Consider the following 8263-nt stretch of genomic DNA (forward strand, 5'->3'; position numbering starts at 1 on the left):
TCCAGTTTCCATTCCCAGTACATATAAATGCTCACTAATATATATGACTGCAGTATTAGGGATTCTGACACAATCTCCTGCTCTCTCTTGCTGTCTTAAGAATAGGAAACTTAGACCATAAAGATTATATTTCAAGGTGTGTGTGCTATTGCATTCTTTTAGTATCAGCAATATGGACACAGAGACAGGAAGATCACAGAAAGTTTTGAAGCCCATGCTACATAGTCTACACACACACACACACACACACACACACACACACACACACATACACATACACACTCACTGGAAATGAACAAAACTAAATGACATAAAGTAAAATTAGAACTGGAGAATAGGGACAATATAATACCGATTAAAGTCATTTCAAGTGTCTGCCACCGGTGCCCATGAAACCTTGTTCAAAACAAGTATGGCCAAGCATGAAAGCACATGCCATTATTCGCAACCACTGGAAGAAACTGAACATATTTGACAGTGATTCAAAAACCTCACCCTGCACCCTGAACTGCCCATCACAATCTGAGTGTTATCAAACCCAGCAAGTCATAAAAAGAGACCTGAACAGCAACAATCTCTTATCAAGTGAAAAAAGTATGTAGCAGATGAGGTCCAAGAGCATCCTAAAGGCATAAACAAGCCACATCAAGAAGTTCCCCAAGCCGGGTGGTGGTGGTGCAAGGCCTTTAATCCCAGCACTCGGGAGGCAGAGCCAGGTGGATCTCTGTGAGTTCGAGGCCAGCCTGGGCTACCAAGTGAGTTCCAGGAAAGGTGCAAAACTACACAGAGAAACCCTGTCTTGAAAAACCAAAAAAAAAAAAAAGTTTCCCAAATGCCTATGGTTTCTACTTCTGTTACAATGCCTTCTGCTGCCAAGCATTCACCTATAGTCTCATGGGGTATTCCCTTTGATTGGCTGACTGAGGAGGAGAAGACCAGGGTGGGGTTTAATGATGTTTCTGTACATCATGCAGGCACCACTCAGAAATGGACAGCTGTAGTATTTTAACCTGATTTTGGGACAAGCCTGAAAGACACTGGTGGGGCTGGAGAGATGGCTCAGTGGATAAGAGTGCTGGCTGTTCTTCCAGAGGTCCTGAGTTCAATTCCCAGCAACTACATGGTGGCTCACAACCACTTGTAATGAGATCTGGCGCCCTCTTCTGGCATGCAGGCAGAACACTGTACACATAATAAATAAATCTTTTAAAAAAAAAAGACACTGGTGAAGGGAAATCTACACAGTGGGCAGTAGGTCGGGCAGTACACAGGGTCATACAGTTTGTTTGAAAGGAAAAATGTTTAAATGTACAACTATTCTCTGAGTGGCAGACTGTAGACAAAGATTGACTAGATGTTCAGGAACTTGGAAAGAGCATGGTTGAGAAATTGGTAGGAAAGATATCTGGGGAAGAAGTATGTGGATAGACCTCTTCAAATGACCAAAGGGTGTGAAGACATCTATATCCCATGTACATGTTCAGCAAACTGTGAAAAGCTGAGGAGTTCAATAATCAGATAGTAAGAATGATTCTGTGGACAGTCAGCCACTTTTCCAAGCCATTCATATAATTTCCCAATGGGCCCAAGAACAAAGTGGCCATGGCGGCAAAGGTGGGAAAGATGCATGCACTCAACATGAAATTCCACTCACCACAGCTGATCTTGCTGTGGGATGGTCTGTATGTCAAGTGTGTTGCTGATTGGTCAGTAAATAAATCACTGATTGGCCATTGGCTAGGCAGGAAGTATAGGCGGGATAAGGAAAAGAATTCTGGGAGGTGGAAGGCTGAGAGAGGGACATTGCCATCCGCCATCAGGACAAGGAAGATGTAAGGTACCAGTAAGCCATGAGCCATGTGGCAAAGTAAAGATTAATAGAAATGGGCTAAATATAAGAGTAAGAGCTAGACAATAACAGGCCTGAGCTAATGGCCAAGCAGTTTAAATAATGTAAGAGTCTGTGTGTTTATTTTATAAGTGGGCTCTGAGACTGGCGGGACTTGGTGGTGGGAGCTGGAGAGAAATTCTCCAGCAACAAATGGCGTCCAACGTGGTGGCAAGAGTTTCCACCTAAAAACTTAGAAAAAAGATTCTAAAACGGACCTAAAAACAGCTTCCTAATTGTCTCTCTCAAATAAGCGGCAGCTGCCGGTTTGAGCTACTGGCGGGTTCCTAGTGTGCACTCTCGACCTGCAGTATGGTAGGAATGAGGCCTCTGCAAGTAGCACATTAAACTGTGTGGTGGATTTAGCCTTTGATAGTACAAAACAAAAAAAAGAGGTTTCTGGGCTACACGCTACTTTGGTAAAAGTGTAGACCCACTATTTCTGAGAGTTACGGCTCCCAGAGCTGGCGGAAAGTGGACCACCGCCATGTTGGGAAGCTGAAGTGGGCGGAGCCAGCAGCCACTGCCCCATTTCAGGCTTAGAAGGCTGCAGTTTAAAGCAATAGGCTCACGCTAATATAAAAAAAATAAGCCACGTAAAGATGGCTACCACACAAAGAATCTGGATTATGTTCTCTTTGATATTCGTAACTGCAGAAAAACATTTGATTGTAAAAGCTGTTGAGTTATGCCAAAATGTATATTTTAAAGGTACCTTGACTTCAAAATTTGGATATAAGGATATGTTGTTTTGGAAAAGAGTCTCTGCTTTTGTTTCCACAGAAAGCCAGAGACTATGGATTTGTTCCAGATTAAGATACATCAGGTTTGACCAGCCAAGACCCCCTGAAAGTTCTCCAATGACACCATGGCCCAGATGATCCAACATCCAAAATGGTTTCAGGCAACTGGCTCAGATGATACACCCTCATGGACTACTCCATAATCCTAAAATTTTCTTTGTGTCCCCATAAGATACAGCGCCCCCCTCCAGCAGGAAGTAGTAAGATAAGCTACGCCCAAATTCCCAAATATACCAAGCTGGCTTTAGAGATGGAATTGGCTCACTCCCCCTCTAAACCCAGACATATTGCTTAAAAAAAAAAGGGTTAAAAGATTCTTGTGTCCCAAATCAGAAGAGCCCTCTGATGTGGGACAGAGAAAAACCAATATTTTTATTTAAAGCAGGTTGATTATAAATACAATCTCTTTCTAAAGAAAAAAAAAGGGGATAGTTTAGATATGATAGGATGAAAGGGTAGATTAATGAACCTACTTTTAAAGAGTAACAATTTGTTTAAAATGTTTTATATTGCTATAGATTTTAGTTTATTGATACAAATTTAAACTTAATTTTGTTATACTGTATATATATTTCTATTCTTGTTTGAGGTAATATGTTTATGTAACTCATTTAAAATTGTAATGGATAATTAAAAAATAGATTAATAGTCATCTATGATAATCATATTTGTAGCCATGTTAGTTAAGTCTTCTAGGTATACATAGATATATTTCAGATAGATAGGTAGTCTTCAAACACTTCAAAGACCTACAGAATATGGCATTTAAAATGTTTTAAAATTTAGACTTTCTGGACAGTGAGACATGTCTGCTCCTGACAGCACCGATTTACTTCAGAGAGGAGTATGGGCATCAAAGACACTCCATATGGAGTTTATCTTCACCTTGACGAAAATAGCCATTTGGGCAAGAAACTGTTCTTGCCTGGACTGCTTGATCAACTGGACATGCAGCACCCATAAAAAGGTGACCACTGAACTTTGCTTGACAAAATGGTCCTTCAGGTTCCTGCTTTACAGAAGAAACTGCCAGACATTCTACAGGACACAGAAAAAAGTAAATAAAAGACTCTAGGCCTGTGGGCTGAAGACAGATGTCCCAACTTTACAAGAGAACTTTGGATGACTGTCCAGGCTCAGCTGTCTCTGTCTACCCTACAAGACTCCCAAAAGTTGCTTATATCCTTCTCCATTTCTCAGGTAGTAGTATATCCTTCTGAGGTCTTTGATGTGGTTAAAGACTAGATACTTATAATTTTCCTTAGTTATAATAAAAGATAAGTTAGATATAAAACCTTAAACTTACAAATATAAGATAGATAGGATCTCTTCTTTAATATTGTAACTGTAATTCTTGCTTGATAATTGTTTTGTTATATGTAATTTTACTATGTTAAAGTTAAAACCTTCCTTTTTAAGAAAAGAAAAGGGGAAGTGCTGTGGGATGGTCTGTATGTCAAGTGTGTTGCTGATTGGTCAGTAAATAAATCACTGATTGGCCATTGGCTAGGCAGGAAGTATAGGCGGGACAAGGAAAAGAATTCTGGGAGGTGGAAGGCTGAGAGAGGGACATTGCCATCCGCCATCAGGACAAGGAAGATGTAAGGTACCAGTAAGCCATGAGCCATGTGGCAAAGTAAAGATTAATAGAAATGGGCTAAATATAAGAGTAAGAGCTAGACAATAACAGGCCTGAGCTAATGGCCAAGCAGTTTAAATAATGTAAGAGTCTGTGTGTTTATTTTATAAGTGGGCTCTGAGACTGGCGGGACTTGGTGGTGGGAGCTGGAGAGAAATTCTCCAGCAACAGATCTGGCTACTGTTGCTGCTGTGTGCCAGATCAGCCAACAACAGAGAACAACACTGAGCTTCAGGTATGGCCTGATAGAAGATGGAATTGATTTTGGTCTTTTGAATACAAGGTTACAGCACCCATTATGTGGCAACATCTGGATGGCAGGGGAAAGGTTCTCCAGAAGGCAGTATATGCTCTGAATCAGCATCCAATATATGATAAGTTTCTCCTATAGCCAGCATCTATGGATACAAGAAGCTGAGAATGTGAAAGTGAATACTTCTACTCACTATCACTGCTAGTGACTAACTAGAAAAGTCTGTGCTACCTATTTCTGCAGCGCTAAATTTTGCTGGCCTAGAAGTTTTTGTTCAGAGGCCATTGTGCTCCTGCCAGGAAGCACAACAAACTTTCCAATGAATTGGAAACTCAGACTGACCCCTGGTAATTTGGAGCTTCAAATGCCCTTAAAACAACAGACTAAGAAAGGAATAACATCATCAGGATGGTTGATATATCAAGATTATCATGGAGAAATTGGACTGTCCTTCCACAATGGAGGTAAAAAGGATTATGTCTGAAATGTAGGAGATCCTTTAGGGCATCTCTAGGTGCTACTGTGCCCTGTGATTAAAGTCGTTGGGAAACTACATTAATCTAAAACAAGAAGGATGACAAAGGGAACAGACCAATCAGGAATGAAGGTATGGGTCTCTTTTCCAGGGAAAGAACCATGCATCTCTGATGTGCTTTTAGGGGGTAAAAGAAGTACAGAATACAAAGTACAGGAATGTAATTCTAAATACCATCTAAGGCCATGTGATCAGTTGAAGAAATTAAGATTATAACTGACATGAGAGCTTCTGTTGCATTTTGTTAATGCATTTGTACAGATATTTGTATGTTGTTTTTTTTTTAGTTTCCTTATAATATGTTGCAACACCAATTAAGAGAAGATCATTTGATATCAGATGTAAGTTTGAGTTACTAGAAAGATGTTCCTTAAGGGACATTGTTAGTATTCTAAATATATAATGGGTTTGTAATTTTATGTGGAATAGTTATGTTATCTTTAGGCATAACTATGACCTGGTTATTGTATTTCATTTGGAAATTAATCATGACTTATGAAGATAGGATTGTGTGTCTAGTTGGCAAGATATGGATTGTGATGAATATTATTGGTTGTAAAGTTTATTATATCTGCAATGAATTATAATTCTAAATGGAGGGCACATTTGTGATCTGGACCTTGAGGCAAGAAGACGACATGCCTTTGATCCAGATCCTGAGGTTGGATGACCTGCACCTTTAATCCAGACCTTAAGGATGGAAAACACACCTTTAATCTGGGTCAAACCTTTTGCTCAAAGGACAATGGAAGGAGGAAGGTGGTGTGTTGGTTTTTTGTCTTTTTTCCTTCACCTTGTCAGCACATCCATTTCTTCCCTGGCTTTGAAGCCTAGTTTTGTTTTTTAAGATTTATGTTGTATGTATTATGTATGTATGTATGTATGTATGTATGTAAGTATTTATGTATTTGTGTATGTATTTAGTATTTTGCCTGCATGTATGCTTGCATGCCAGAAGAAGGAACCAGATCTCATTATAGATGGTTAGAAGCCAGCCTGTGGTTGCTGGAAATTGAACTGAGGACCTCTGGAAGGGCAGCCAATGCTCTTAACCTCTGAGCCTTCTCTTCAGCCCCAAAGCCTACATTTTTGGGATTCCAGCACCTACAAAAAATACCTGAGACACGCAGACTTGTGAGACTGATCAGCTACTAGATTCCTGGACTTTCTATTCATTCACAGCTAGCTGTTGTTGGACTGTAGCATGTAAATATTCCAATATATTTCTTTATTTCCCATGTTGTGTTCATCAAAAGGTGACAAGATAAGGAGTTCAATAAAGAGATAGTAAGGATGACTCTTTCTGTGGACAGTCAGTCTTTTCTCCAGTCATTCATGTCATTGCTTAATGAGCCCAAGACCAAAGTGGCCATGGCGGCAGAGATGGGATTAATGCAAAATCTCAAATGAAATTCCATTCACCACAGCTGATCTGGCTACTGTTGCTGCTGTGTGCCAGATCAGTCAACATCAGAGACCAACACTGAGAACCAGATATGGCCTGATAGAAGGTGGAATTGACTTTGGGTTTTAAAGACAAGGTTACAGCACCAATTAGGTGGCAACGTCTGGAGGGCTGGGAAAAGTTTCTCCAAAAGACAGTATATGCTCTGAATTGTGTGTGTGTGTGTGTATGTGTGTGTGTGTGTGTGTGTGTGTGCATATTGATAGATAGACACATAGATAAGTAGAGAGAGAGGGAGAGAGAGAGAGAGAGAGAGAGAGAGAGAGAGAGAGAGAGAGAAGATTCATTCCATCAGTTCTGTGACTCTGGAGAACCCTGACTTATAAACTGGGATTACTAGTAAATTTCTATACTTTTAAGTTCTAATTTTTGATTTATACTCTAACTCCACATCTGAAATACTCTTTTTAAAAAATATTTTATTTATTTATTTATTTATTTATTTATTTATTTATTTATTTATTTATTTATTTATTATGTATACAGTGTTCTGGCTGCGTGTTTGCCTGCCGGTCAGATGAGGGCACAATATCTCATTACAGATGGTCGTGAGCCACTCTGTGGTTGCTGGGATTAGAACTCAGGACCTCTGGAAGAGCAGTCAGTGCTCTTAACTGCTGAGTCATCTGTCCAGCCCCTCTGAAATACTCTTAGTGAATGCTTCAGTACTAGTTTGTATACATTTGCAGAAAATACTTTTCCTATTCTATAAAGCTAAAGAACACAGAAAACAGTGAAGCATATAGTTACGTGTTATTTCTAATGAAAACTTTATAATATAGTATGAGCTTTTAGATACATGGCAAGATTAGGTCAATTGTATTGATAAGTTGATACATTGTAGTTAGTGGAAAGCTACTTTATTATTAATTTAATCAAGTAGGCATTCATTCTTTAATCTAACAAAATGCAAATATTAAGCTAATTGATGCTTAAAAGGGAAACACCAACATCAAAGCTCCAGTCAACAAGGAAGGAGAAAGTAAACTCTGTCTCCAGTTCTAAATGCATTACTTAGAAATGGAGTTAACTGATTGAATGATGTCCCTGGGGAGATATCTCCATGGTTAAGAGCACTGAGTGATCTTCCAGAAAATCTGGATTCAATTCTCAACACCCATGTGGTGGATGACAAGTGTCTGTAGCTCTAGCACTAGGGGATCTGACACCCTCACACAGACATCTGGTGATCTTGTCTTATCTATTCTTATGTAATCATTGGAATGTTTGGAATGTCAGGCACTTTCCATTAGTTACTATTCTATCCTTGGGTGGATCTCTTACTGTTGTCAGTTTATGGATGCAGGTGTTGCCTGACAGTAAGCTTGTCATGGCAGCTGTGTGGTCAAGCTGTTTTGGGGCCCCTACACCCTTCACCAATATCTTTCAGGCTTGTTCCAAAATGGGGTTGAAATGCTGCAGCTGTCCATTTGTGGGTGATTCCTGCATGATGTACAGAACCACCAAGTGGCCCTAGTCTTCTGTTACTGGGTCAACCAAATATAGGAAATACCCCATGACTCCATGGATGTCTGCTTGGCAGCAGAAGGCATTATAACAGGAGTAGAAACCATAGGAATTTGGGCAATTTCTTCATGTATCTTACTTGTGCATTCAGGACCTGCTTGGGCCTGATCTGACATACCACTTCCATTTGATAACATATTGCTGCTGTGCATG

Source organism: Peromyscus eremicus, unplaced genomic scaffold (assembly GCF_949786415.1).
Source record: "Peromyscus eremicus unplaced genomic scaffold, PerEre_H2_v1 PerEre#2#chrX_unloc_1, whole genome shotgun sequence".
NCBI lineage: Eukaryota > Metazoa > Chordata > Mammalia > Rodentia > Cricetidae > Peromyscus > Peromyscus eremicus.